The sequence below is a fragment of the Capricornis sumatraensis genome, chromosome 2, assembly GCF_032405125.1.
Source record: "Capricornis sumatraensis isolate serow.1 chromosome 2, serow.2, whole genome shotgun sequence".
Classification (NCBI taxonomy): domain Eukaryota; kingdom Metazoa; phylum Chordata; class Mammalia; order Artiodactyla; family Bovidae; genus Capricornis; species Capricornis sumatraensis.
Window position 1 is genome coordinate 84839714 of NC_091070.1, and position 14696 is coordinate 84854409.

At 44.2% G+C, this 14696-nt stretch overlaps 1 pseudogene; it reads left to right on the plus strand.

Annotated features, from left to right (window-relative positions):
• The first annotated feature begins 3866 nt into the window (after positions 1–3866).
• On the plus strand, positions 3867–5182 carry LOC138074443 (E3 ubiquitin-protein ligase RNF113A-like; annotated as a pseudogene).
• The last annotated feature ends 9514 nt before the right edge of the window (positions 5183–14696 follow it).

Here is a 14696-nt window from a genome sequence, read left to right on the forward strand (position 1 = left end):
CTGGAGTTTCAGCTTTAGCATCAGTCCTTCCAATGAACACCCAGGACTGATCTCCTTTAGAATGGACTTGTCGGATCTCCTTGCAGTCCAATGGACTCTCAAGAGTCCTCCAACACCAAAGTTCACAAGCATCAGTTCTTTGGCGCTCAGTTTTCTTCACAGTCCAACTCTCACATCCATACATGACCACTGAAAAAACCATAGCCTTGACTAAATGGAGTTTTGTTGGCAAAGTAATGTCTCTGCTTTTGAATATGCTATCTAGGTTGGTCATAACTTTCCTTCCAAGGAGTAAGCGTCTTTTAATTTCATGGCTGCAATCACCATCTGCAGTGATTTTGGAGCCCAAAAAGATAAAGTCTGACACTGTTTCCACTGTTTCCCCATCTATTTCCCATGAAGTGATGGGACCAGATGCCATGATCTTAGTTTTCTGAATGTTGAGCTTTAAGCCAACTTTTTCACTCTCCTCTTTCACTTTCAGCAAGAGGCTTTTTACTCTCCCACAGTAATGGAAATAACAACAACAAAACAATTGGGACCTAATTAAACTGAAAAGCTTTTGCACATCAAAGAAAATCTAGAACAAAACAAAAACACAACCCACAGAATGGGAGATAATATTTGCAAATGATTTGACCAACAAGGAATTAATCTCCAAAATTTACTAATAGCTCATGCAGCTCAATATCAAAAGAACAAACAAACCTAATCAAAAATGGGGAGAAGATATAAAGACGTATGTCCAAAGAAATATACAGATGGCCAAGAAGCACGTGAAATGATGCTCAACATCACTAATTATTAGAGAAATGGAAATCAAAACTACAAAGGGATATCACCTCACACCTGTCAGAAGGGCCATTATCAAATAGTCTACAAACAGTAAATGCTGTCGATGGTGTGGAGAAAAGGGAACCTTCCTACACTGTTGGTGGAATGTAAATTGGTAGAGCCACTGTGGAAAACAGTATGGAAGTCCCTTAATAAACTAAAAGTCGAGCTATCATAGGATGCAAGAATCCCAGTCCTGGGCATATATCCAGAGAAAACCATGATTCACAGGATACAGGCACGCCAAAGTTCATTGCAGCACTGTTCACAATATCCAAGACATGGAAACCACCTAAACGTCCATTAACAGATGAATGGATAAAGAAGATGTGGCACAATATAAAATAGACTATTACTCAGCCGTTACAAAGATGGGCCTGGAAATTAACATACTAAGTGAAGTAAGTTAGACAGAGAAAGACATACATCGTATAATATCATTTATATGGAGAATATAGGGAATCAAAAAATTGAGAGTCAATTCTTAGATAGATTGATAAGAAGTCCAGGGTGCCCTAGAAGGAGAAAGAGGTCTGGGGCTTTCAAGGAGGAGATAAGGGTCTGGAGTTTTCAAGGAGGAGAGAAAGGATAAACTTTTTTTTTTACATTCCTTAGTCTCAGTCACATAAAACATTTTTCTCTTTAAGTCCAGAGCTGATGTTTACACAACAAAACATCTCAGCTTAAACTCTGTACTAAGGACTATATCCTGTCACCCTGTTTATTTAACTTAGGTGCAGAGTACATCTTGAGAAACGCTGGGCTGGAAGAAGCACAAGCTGGAAACAAGATTGCCAGGAGAAATATCAATAACCTCAGATATGCAGATGACACCACCCTATGGCAGAAAGTGAAGAGGAACTAAAAAGTCTATTGATGAAAGTGAAAGAGGAGAGTGAAAAAGTTGGCTTAAAGCTCAACATTCAGAAAACGAAGATCTTACATGCTCAACTAGTATTTGACAAGGGAGCCAAAAGCACCCAATGTGGATAAGACAGTTTCTCCAATAAATGGTGTTGAGAACACCTGGATAAACACACATAGAGCAATGAAATTGGACTGCTATCTTACACCACTCACAAAAAGTGAAGTGAAGCCACTCAGTCATGTCCAACTCTCTGCGACCCTATGGACTGTAGCCTACAAGGCTCCTCTGTACATCTGGTCCCATCACTTCATGGGAAATAGATGGGGAAACAGTGGAAACAGTGTCAGATTTTATTTTGGGGGGCTCTAAAATCACTGCAGATGGTGATTGCAGCCATGAAATTAAAAGACGCTTACTCCTTGGAAGGAACGTTATGACCAACCTAAATAGCATTTTGAAAAGCAGAGACATTACTTTGCCAACAAAGGTCCATCTAGTCAAGGCTATGGTTTTCCCAGTGGTCATGTATGGATGTGAGAGTTGGACTGTGAAGAAAGCTGAATGCTGAAGAATTGATGCTTTTGAACTGTGGTGTTGGAGAAGACTCTTGAGAGTCCCTTGGACTGCAAGGAGATCCCACCAGTCCATTCTGAAGGAGATCAGTCCTGGGTGTTCTTCGGAAGGAATGATGCTAAAGCTGAAACTCCAGCACTTTGGCCACCTCATGCGAAGAGTTGACTCATTGGAAAAGACTCTGATGCTGGGAGGGATTGGGGGCAGGAGAAGAAGGGGACGACAGAGGATGAGATGGCTGTATGGCATCACTGACTCGATGGACATGAGTCTGAGTGAACTCCAGGAGATGGTGATGGACAGGGAGCCCTGGTGTGCTGTGATTCATGGGGTCGCAAAGAGTGGGACACGACTGAACAACTTTCGGACACGACTGAGCCACTGAACTGAAACTGAAGGATTATATAAAAACAATGTATCCTGCTTGAGGACATGTTTCTCCTTCGTAAGAAACTTCTCAGTTCAGTTCAGTTGCTCAGTTTTCACTGTCTTCTTTCACTTTCATCAAGAGGCTCTTTAGTTCTTCTTCACTTTTTGCCATAAGGGCAGTGTCATCTGCATATCTGAGGTTATTGGTATTTCTCCTGGCAATCTTGATTCTAGCTTGTGTTTCTTCCAGCCCAGTGTTTCTCATGATGTACTCTGCATAGCAGTTAAATAAGCAGGGTGACAATATACAGCCTTGACATACTCCTTTCCCTATTTGGAACCAGTCTGTTGTTCCAAATAGGGTCTGGTAAGATCTTTCTACTGTTGATCCTAATCTTGTTAATTTAAGATGCATATTGTGGGAGTGGGTCTGGTCAAAGTATATGAAGCCTTGCTAACACTAGCGAGGGGCGCACTCTCTGCCCCCTTCCGATGTCTATCAGAAGCATTCTCTGTCCTTTTTCACTGTAATAAAACTTCTGCCATACTGGAGCCCTGAGTGGTCAAGCCTGGTCCCTGATCCTGAAGCTGAATTTTCTTCTTCGGAAATCAGGAATCCAATCCTGTTCACGGTAAGCTATCAAAATCATACAAGTAAACCTAATTCATAAAACAGACTCAGAGACTTAGAAAGCAAACCTATGGTTACCAAGGGTTAACCAAAGGGGAAAGATAAATTGGGAGACCAGCACTGACATACACATACCACAATATTTAAAATAGATAACCAAAACAAACACTAAAACAAAATAGATAACCTCCAAGGACCTACTCTATAGTACAGGGAACTCTGCTCTGTATTCTGTAAAAACCTAAATGGGAAAAGAATTTCAAAAAGAGTAGATACATGTGTAAGTATTACTGAATCTCTTTGCATACACCTGAAACTAACATGATATTATTCATCAACTATACTCTACCCAAGCATCCCTGAAGAAGGAGAGCCCCCCCCCGCCCCAGGCTGATTTAAGGGGATTGATTGAATCAAAGGCAGTTACATGATTTAAGGGGTCTTTTTTTTTTTTAAGGTTGTTCAGGAGACTAAGAACACCTGCCGCTGCAGATTTTGCACGAATTCACAGTTGAGCACTCAACAGTGCAGTGATGAGCAGGCCCGCGCCACCCAGCAGACCACGCCGATTCGGAGCTCGAGACTCTAAAAATGGCAGAGCAACTTTCCCCAGGAAAGAGGACAAACCAGTTGTGAAAAAGATCTTTCTTTTCAAAATGCCTGGCCAAAAAAGTGGCTGCAGGCTGCAGGAAGCGCTCCATCTGCAACCAAGAGTCAAGAGAGAACAGCTGCAGTGAGGAAGGGAACCCTGTGGTCCGCCCGGAAAAGAAGCAAGCTCCCCACAATCCCACGATAGAGAAGGCCCCTGGCAGTGGCAGACAGAGGTGGCATATGGTGACAAGAGTAGTGAGGAGGAGGAGAGTGAGCCCAAGTGTCTAGGCATGGTCTATATGTCCACTCGCTCAGCGAAACCCATAGGGCCAGAGGATATGGGGGCCACTGCTGTGGCACCCCACTCCAGTACTCTTGCCTGGAAAATCCCATGGACAGAAGAGCCTGGTGGGCTTCCGTCTATGGGGTCGCACAGAGTCAGACACGACTGAGTGACTTCCCTTTCACTTTTCACTTTCATGCATTGGAGAAGGAAATGGCAACCCACTCCAGTGTTCTTGCCTGGAGAATCCCAGGGACGGGGGAGCCTGGTGGGCTGCTGTCTATGGGGTTGCACAGAGTCAGACACGACTGAAGCGACTTAGCACCACCAGCAGCAGCAGCTGTCCACGCTAGACACAGAGAAGGAGCATGACGCACAAACCATCTTTGAGCACAGTCAGAAGATCCAGGAGGAGCTGAGGGGCAAGGAAGATGATCTCTTGGATGGTCTGATCTAATAATCATTAGATCTAATAAGATCTAATAATCAATAACTGTCAGAAACACATGAAGCCCAAGGATATGTCTATGGGCACTGCTTCCTCCGGAATGGTGAGGAAGGACCCCATCTGAGCTACCCAGCATCTCCACATGCTGGGATTACCAGCTCGCCATTTGTAAGGAGTACAGGAGATTGGTTTTTGTGGCTTTGCAGACCACTGCAAATTCCACGACCGTTCAGATCACAAGCATGGGTGGCCGATCGAACACAAACTTGATGAGCGTCCCTGTGGCGTCTAAGAGGACGAAAACTACGAAGTGGGAAGCAACCGGAAGGACATACCATTCAAGTGTTTCCTCTGTCACCAGACCTTCCAAAACCCAGTTATCACCAAGTGCAGGCATTATTTCTGTGAGCTCTGCGCACTGCAGCTTTTTCACACCACCCTTCACTGCTATGTCTGTGACCAGCTGACCAATGGCGTCCAGAGAAAGAATTGATTATTAAACTGGAGAAACATTGAGCTGCAGAAGGGGGTGGTGCTTCTGATTTCCCAGAAGACCCCGATGAGAGTCCAATTCCCATTACTTAAAATTTCCCATTAGTCTCAAATCTCAAATGTTTTGTTATTTTGGAAATCTTTGAAAAAAGAAGACCCATTGACTTAATGGGGTACAGGAGAATTAAGAAAGTAGAATGACTTAATGGGTGTCTAGAGAGTTAAGAAGGCAGATGGATTTAATGGAGGTCAGGAAACCTAAGGGGTTTGATTGGTAAAATGGATGCCAGGAGATTTAAGAAGGATGATTGATTTAGTGGGGGTCAGGATATTTAATGGAACTGATTTAATCAATGGGAGTCACATGTTTTAGGGGCTGGTTTAATATGTAGGTGTCACATGATACCAGCATGTTGATCAAATCAGTGAGGGTTACCTGTTTATGGGGACTGATTTAACAATAGGAGCCGTGTGACCTAGCAGCTGATTGAATCAGCCAAAGGGGACAGCACCTATATAAAAACTGTGTATATGTGTCCACAAAGGCACTTTGTGTATACAATATATATATACATATATATACACAGCTGTGTGTATACTATGTGTCCAGAAAGGCACTTTGGGTACACAACGCATATACACAACAGTGTACCAGAAGGGGTGCACATGGGGAGCCCAGACCCACGCCCACAGGCGACAGCACCCTCCCTAACCTCTCATCATTATTTCTGGTATTTCCGGTTTTTGCTACTACAAACAAGGATGCCTAACACATCATCTCAAAATTTTGTGACTTAAAACTATAATAAACATTCAACATGGCTCACAGTTTTTGCCAGACAGGAATTTGGGAGCTGCTTGGCTGGATGGCTTCTGGCTTCGTGGTTTTCATTGGGTTGCAGTCAGAATGTTGGCTGGGGCTACAGTCACTGAGGTTTGACTGTGCTGGAGGGTTGACTCCCTCCAGGGCTGGCAAGTGGGTGATGTCTGATGGTGCCATGCCATGTTAAGGTACTTAGCATGTTGTGTCTGACTCTCTATGACACTATGGACTGTAGCCTGCCAGGCTCCTCTGTCCATGGGATTCTTCAGACGAGAATACTGGAGTGCGCTGCTGGCTGTCTGATGGTGGAGAGCCCTAATTCCTAGCTCCCTAAGTGGCCCTCTCCACGAGGCTGATTGAAGGTCCTTACAGCATGGCAGCAGGTTTCCCCCAGAGTGAATTATTCAAGAGAGAACGGAAGCAGCAATGCATTTTAAGACCTAGCCTCGTAAGTAAGTCACACGTTGTCATCTCTGCCTCATTCTGTTCATTAGAAGTCAGTCACCGACTCCAGCCAGTTTGAAGGGAGGAGTGTCAAAGAGTTCGCAAACTTGTTTGAAAGCCATCAGTACTAGCCTTTTATATAATCTTTATGTAGTTGTGTGAACGCATCCTTATAACAGACTTTCTGAACTAGAATTGCTGGATCAAGTGACATGTTCACTTTTAATTCTGATAATTCCTCCATGTGTCTAAAGCTGCCCAGCAAATATTGCTCTGTTATTTGTTTTAGCAATTAATCTCCCTAGTTTTATCTAGGCACAGCTTGAGAAGGTGTTTCCCACGTTCCCTTGCTACGGACAAGGGAGACAGGTAACTAACTTCTAGCCAGTGGGACCTATTGTGTGAGATTTCTGAGTCATGCTTTTAAAAGTAGCCGTTGGCCTATTTCCTCTTTCCCTGTTGAGAATGCTGCTTGGAGAGCAGATGTGGTGGTGGTGGGAGCCAGCTTCCACCAGCTGGTGAAGACGGTACCTTTGGGGATGGTGGAATGATGTATAGAAAGAATCTGGGCCTCTAGATAACCTCAAGGAGCCAAGCTACCCTTCTTCTCAGGACGTCCTGCCAGCTTAGATTTTTGTATGAAAGAAACATAAAATTTCTGTTTTAAGCCACTGTTGTTTACTGATGATTTGCCTTCAAAAGAGACTTCACCCACAGCATATGCATATCCATTCCCCCATCCCTGCCCACACACAATATTCTCAACCTTTAAAAATTTACCGCTCTGATGGACCCCCCTCCCTGCACTTACAACTTCATCATCCCCCTCCTTTGCAGCTGAACCAAATACTAGGAATAAGAGGAGGGATGCTGACCAGAAAGCCTACCACAGTCAGGGTATTAGAAAATACAAAGGTAAAATGTTGCTGTCGAGCAAAGGAAACTATAAGCAAGGTGAGAATACAACCCTCAGAATGGGAGAAAATAATAGCAAATGAAACAACTGACAAAGGATTGATTTCCAAAATATACAAGCAGCTCATACAAGTCGATACCAGAAAAACAAACAACCCAATCAAAAAGTGGGAAAAAGACCTAAAGAGACATTTCTCCAAAGAAGACATACAGATGGCTAACAAACACATGAAAAGATGCTCAACATCACTCATTATTAGAGAAATGCAAATCAAAATTACAATGAGATATCACCTCACACTGGTCAGAATGGCCCTCATCAAAAAGTCTACAAACAATAAATGCTGGAGAGGCTGTGGAGAAAAGGACATGCTCTTGCACTCTTGGTAGGAATGTAAGCTGATACAGCCACTTTGGAAGATGGTATGGAAATTCCTTTAAAAACTAGGAATATAACCACCATACAACCCAGCGATCCCACTCCTAGGCATATATCCTGAGGAAACCAAAATTGAAAGAGACACATGTATCCCATTGTTCATTGCAGCACTATTTACAACAGCCAGAACATGGAAGCAAGCTAGATGCCCATCAACAGATGAACAGATAAAGAAGCTGTGGTACGTATACACAATGGAGTATTACTCAGCCATAAAAAGGAACACCTTTGAGTGAGTTCTAATGAGGTGGATGAACCTAGAAACTATTATACAGAGTAAAGTAAGTCAGAAAGAGAAAGATAAATATTGTATTATAACACATATATATGGAACCTATAAAAATGACACTGAAGAATTTATTTTCAGGGCAGCAATGGAGAAATAGACATAGAGAACAGACTTATGGACATGGGGAGAGGGGAGGAGAGGGTGAGACATATGGAAAGAGTAACATGGAAACTTACTTTACTCTATGTAAAATGGATAGCCAACGGGAATTTGCTGTATGACTCAGGAAACTCGAACAAGGGCTCTGTATCAACCTGGAGGGGTGGGATGCGGAGGGAGATAGGAGGGAGGTTCAAAAGGGAGGGGATATGCTGTGATTCATGGGGTCGCAAAGAGTCGGACACGACTGAGCGACTGAACTGAACTGAACTGATGGCTGATTCAGGTTGAGGTTTGACAGAAAACAACAAAATTCTGTAAAGCAATTATCCTTCAATTAAAAAATAAAATGTCACTGTCAAGAAAGGCCCTCTTACAACTCTAAAGTACATGTCCATCACGGAAAGAGCCTCTGCAGAGATGCGGTGCCTGCCCTCAAAGGCATGACAGCTGAGCTGGGGACACCAAATATCTGAAAAGAGACAACCAGCAGGGCAAAGTGGAAGGGTCTGGCTGTCCAGTAATCGGGGCTGAGCCAGGGCCCTGGAGAAGGGAGCAAAGACGGAGGACACTAGCCTCCCCAAGGCATGGTTCACGAATTTCTCATGCTACTCTGGCCAGAAGAGGGGCGGAGGGAGAGGCCCAGCTGGGAGAAAGCTACAGCAAACGGTGAACGGCATGGGTGCTGGTATTAGCGAGCCCACACCACATTCCATCTCCACCACGCTTCACTCTGTGGACAGATGATGCACCGAGTGCCTCCTGGAGCCAGATGCTGCGGGCAGTGCTGGGAGTCCCACTGAAAACTGCAGTGCCCGGAGCTTCCCTTCAGGGTGCTAAGATGGACAAGTCAAGGCTGGGCCACTGTGTCCTCACTTGCAGAGAGGGACATCTGCTGGGAAGATGGAACGGAATAACACGTGCATGGGATGGTGCCCACGGCCCTAGGTAGCGAAGGCCCCATACAGGCAGCTGCAATGATTAAGAAAAGCCATGAAATATCATGATATCACCTATATGTGGAATCTAAAAAAAGGATACAAGTGAACTTATTTCTGAACAAAACAGAAATAGATTCACAAACAAAAAACAAATTTATGCTTACCAAAGGGGAAAGCAGGGGGAGGGATAAATTAGGAGTTTGGGATTAGTATATACACACTATTATATATAAAATAGTTAACCAACAAGGACCTATTACATAGCACAGAGAACTATACTCAAAGTTTTGTAATAACCTATAGGGAAAATAATATGTGTGTGTGTATGTATATGTATCTGAATCACCTTGTGTACACCTGAAGATAACACAACATTGTAAAACAACTAGAACCCCCAAATCTCCTCTCTGCCCGTTTATTCCCTCACTGGTGACTCCTTCAAACATTGGGTTAATGCCCATCCCTGCCTAGGGGAAAAAAAAACATACAAAATTCTGCTTTTGTAAAAGAGCGTTCTCCTTGAGAAACAGCTGATGTAGTTTTACGCCCTGATTCTGTTTCATTAACGCTTTAGTGGGGGACATACTGTGTTTGATTAAACCAGAGGAATGAAAGTCTAATTGTGAAATTTTAGGCATCAGTCAAGCTAACTGTGGACACCTGGCCCAACTGCAGGTGCTTCACTGATGCTGTTGAAACCATAACTTTTAGGAACTGGCCCAGGCCTCTCCTTCTCTCCTCCCCTCCCCTCCTCTCTCTTCTGTTCTCCTTCTCTCCTCTGTCTCCTGTCTTCTTCTTGCCTAAACAGCCATCCAAATCCCTGATGACTCAGTGTGATCGCGTTTCCACAGGCAGGTGCGCATCTTGTTTAGTCACATTACAAATAAATCACTTGGCCACACATAGTCAATGCACCAATCTGTTACTTTTCTCTGCTCTTCAGGAACAGACTTCTCAAAAAGCACAAGATGGTTGGGTGAAATGCAAGCGAGGAAAAGAGTAAGGTGGAGTGGGCAGAGCCCTTCTGAGCTGGCCATCTAACTTCACGTCTAATCAGAGTGAATCACTTATGTCTGCAATTATGTCAACAGCTCAGCATCATGACTGCTGCCTGGAACCCATGATGGCGAGCTGTGGAAGAAATAGGTTTGGAGTGGAGAGGTGGTGCTTGTGTTTACTGAAAACCCATCATGTGCTAGGTCCTGTGTTTACTGGATACCTACTGTGTGCCAGGCCCTGTGCTTGCTTTTGCATCTGTTCTCTTCCAAGGCAGGGATCAGGATCCTGATTGGGGTACCCTGGTCAGTTTCACCTTTCAGGGTCTTGTTTCTGCAGACTAGAAACATTACACCATTCTCTAATGATTCTGTCTGGTATGATGGAAGGGTCTTGGGGTTGGAGAGACCTAGCTCCACCACTCTGGGCAGATGACATAACATCTCTGAGTCTCAGTGTCTTCATCTCTAAATGGGTATGAAGATTGGATCAGATGAAATAACACATGTAAGACATCTCATAAATAGCAGCTAAATATGATGGTGTTTAATCTCTCCTTCATAACATACAACTTCACCCTCTTGGAGATTTTTATAATTTTTACAGGTTAGGGTGGCAATGCTCCCAGAGCTCCGTGTGCATACATGTGTTTCTTATAGTTGATTTTTAAAAAAGCAGTCTGAAGAGGAGAGAGCTGAGTCTTTTATAGAAATCTTGGTGCTTTAGAAAACCAGACAAACCTCAATGAAATGCCACTGGGCATTCTGTCAGTGAACCAGGCCTCCCCATGGCCACACCCTGCATGGTGTCCCTCCACATTGGATCTGGGCTGGTCTGTGATTTGTTTTGAATAAGGTGGAAGTGACCCTGGGCCTAAGCCTCAAGAATTTCTGGAAGTCTCTGCCTTTGTGTTTCGGGGAGGCCATGAGCCAGTATCTAGGAAATCTGGTCTCTGTGATGTAGAGATGTTAGCACAGGTTCACATGCTCCACGGCCAAACAAACGGAAACGTTGGAGTTTGAAGCAGACAAATGTTTGTTTCAGGGCCATGCTACGAAATGGGTGGTTCGTGCTGTGGCTGGCTCACACCCAAAAAACCCCAAGTCCCCTGAAAGGGCTCCTTGAGGGGTTCCAGCAAAGTATTTTTAAAGGGCCAGGTGAGGGAGGGGATCACAAGGTGTGTGATCAGTTCACGCACATTTCTCTGACTGGCTGATGGTGGGGTAACAGGGCTGTGTCTCAGGCCTTAGGTTCCAGGAGGCCTGGGGCCATGTGCTCGTGATCATCAATTAGTTAACATCTTCCATCTGAGGGGCAGGTTCACACCTGTAAAACAACTCCGGAAATGCACATCAAATACTGATATCTAAGTATTTCAGAGAGGCACTAATGCAGAGGATATGGAGAAAGGCCTGTCTGCTTGCTTAGAGACAGTATAGAGAGAGTGCATGGAAAAAGAGAGGCCCTGAGAATCTATGGGAGGAGAGAGAGAGTCTCAACTTAGGCCAGCCCTCCAGCCACCCCTCCAGCCACCCCTCTGTCAACTTAAAAAATGTGCACAACCTAAAAGTTGAGAGTTATGTTTTACTGGAGGAAGTTTTTAGGATGTCAAGCAGCGAGGCAGCATCTCAGTTAATCCTGAGAGAACTTCTCCGAGGAGGTGAGAGGGCAGCCAGGATATATAGGAGTTTGGCAACAAAGACCAGGTAGTCAGACCGTCAGAAGATTATCATTAATTAAAGAAAGCCAGATTATCTCAAGGAATTTAATGCTTTTCTATATATGGGAAGATGCTCACTGAAATCATTCCTTTGATGCACACCTCAGCTATCTGGGGCCAGTATCCTGTGTTTTCATGGGGCTTCCAAGGAGGCACTAGTGGTAAAGAACCCACCGGCCAATACAGGAGATGTAAGACACATGGGTGTTGCCCCTGGATCGGAAAGATCCCCTGGAGGAGGGCGTGGCAACCCACTCCAGTGTTCTTGCCTGGAGAAGTCCATGGACAGAGGAATCTGGAGGGCTAGAGTTCAAATATGGAAAAGCTCTATACAGTCAGCAAAAACAGGCCGGGAGCTGACTGTGGCTCAGATCATGAACTCCGTATTGCCAAATTCAGACTGAAATTGAAGAAAGTAGGGAAAACCGCTAGACCATTTAGGTATGACCTAAATCAAATCCCTTATGATTATACAGTGGAAGTGAGAAATAGATTTAAGGGACTAGATCTGATAGCTAGAGTGCCTGATGAACTATGGAATGAGGTTCGTGACATTGTACAGGAGACAGGGATCAAGACCATCCCCATGGAAAAGAAATGCAAAAAAGCAAAATGGCTGTCTGGGGAGGCCTTACAAATAGCTTTGAAAAGAAGAGAGGTGAAAAGCAAAGGAGAAAAGGAAAGATATAAGCATCTGAATGCAGAGTTCCAAAGAATAGCAAGAAGAGATAAGAAAGCCTTCTTCAGCGATCAATGCAAAGAAATAGAGGAAAAGAATAGAATGGGAAAGACCAGAGATCTCTTCAAGAAAACTAGAGATACCAAGGGAACATTTCATGCAAACATGGGCTCGATAAAGGGCAGAAATGGTATGGACCTAACAGAAGCAGAAGATATTAAGAAGAGGTGGCAAGAATACACGGAAGAACTGTACAAAAAAGATCTTCATGACCCAGATAATCATGATGATGTGATCACTAATCTAGAGCCAGACATCTTGGAATGTGAAGTCAAGTGGGCCTTAGAAAGCATCACTACGAACAAAGCTAGTGGAGGTGATGGAATTCCAGTTGAACTGTTTCAAATCCTGAAAGATGATGCTGTGAAAGTGCTGCACTCAATATGCCAGCAAATTTGGAAAACTCAGCAGTGGCCACAGGACTGGAAAAGGTCAGTTTTCATTCCAGTCCCAAAGAAAGGCAATGCCAAAGAATGCTCAAACTACTGCACAATTGCACTCATCTCACATGCTAGTAAAGTAATGCTCAAAATTCTCCAAACCAGGCTTCAGGAATACGTGAACCGTGAACTCCCTGATGTTCAAGCTGGTTTTCGAAAAGGCAGAGGAACCAGAGATTAAATTGCCAACATCCGCTGGATCATGGAAAAAGCAAGAGAGTTCCAGAAAAATATCTATTTCTGCTTTATTGACTATGCCAAAGCCTTTGACTGTGTGGATCACAATACACTGTGGAAAATTCTGAAAGAGATGGGAATACCAGACCATCTGACCTGCCTCTTGAGAAATCTGTATGCAGGTCAGGAAGCAACAGTCAGAACTGGACATGGAACAACAGACTGGTTCCAAATAGGAAAAGGAGTACATCAAAGCTGTATATTGTCACCCTGCTTATTTAACTTCTTTGCAGAGTACATCATGAGAAACGCTGGACTGGAAGAAACACAAGCTGGAATCAAGATTGCCAGGAGAAATATCAATAACCTCAGATATGCAGATGACACCACCCTTATGGCAGAAAGGGAAGAGGAGCTAAAAAGCCTCTTGATGAAAGTGAAAGAGGAGAGTGAAAAAGTTGGCTTAAAGCTCAACATTCAGAAAACTAAGATCATGGCATCTGGTCCCATCACTTCACGGGAAATAGATGGGGAAACAGTGGAAACAGTGTCAGACTTTATTTTTTTGGGGCTCCAAAATCACTGCAGATGGTGACTGCAGCCATGAAATTAAAAGATGCTTACTCCTGGGAAGAAAAGTTATGACCAACCTAGACAGCATATTCAAAAGCAGAGACATTACTTTGCCGACTAAGGTCCATCTAGTCAAGGCTATGGTTTTTCCTGTGGTCATGTATGGATGTGAGAGTTGGACTGTGAAGAAGGCTGAGCGCCAAAGAATATGTTTGAACTGTGGTGTTGGAGAACTCTTGAGGGTCCCTTGAACTGCAAGAAGATCCAACCAGTCCATTCTGAAGGAGATTAGCCCTGGGATTTCTTTGGAGGGAATGATGTTAAGCTGAAGCTCCAGTACTTCGGCCACCTCACGCGAAGAGTTGAGTCATTGGAAAAGACTCTGATGCTGGGAGGGATTGGGGGCAGGAGGAGAAGGGGACGACCCAGGATGAGATGGCTGGATGGCATCACGGACTCGATGGAAGTGAGTCTGAGTGAACTCCGGGGGATGGTGATGGACAGGGAGGCCTGGTGTGCTGCGATTCATGGGTTGCAAAGAATTGGACACGATTGAGCAACCGAACTGAACTGAACTGAGAGTAATGGGGTCACAAAGAGTTGGGAACAAGCTGAGTGACTAGCATACACATACTCCATAGACTGTGGGCCATCTCAGAAGTCAAGAGGCCCTGAAATATGGGATTGTTAGTTTTTATGGTCTGAGTAATTCCTTAGGCTAATGACTGAGAGGATTATTCCAACTATTTCAGGGAAGAAGCAGGATTTCTAGGAATTGGACTACTGCCCACTTTCTGACCTCTTATGGTCAATGTCAGAACTGTCACAGCACTGGAGGTTGGTCGCTTAGATGCTAATGTATTACAATGAGTGTATAATGAGGTTCAAGGTCTCCTGAAAGTCATATTCCGCCATCTTGAACCTAGCTAGTCGTAACCAGTTTGGGGCATGTCCTATGGCTATGCCATTCTTTTAAAGGTTGTGCCCTGCCCGCTTCCCTCCTGTTTCAGCT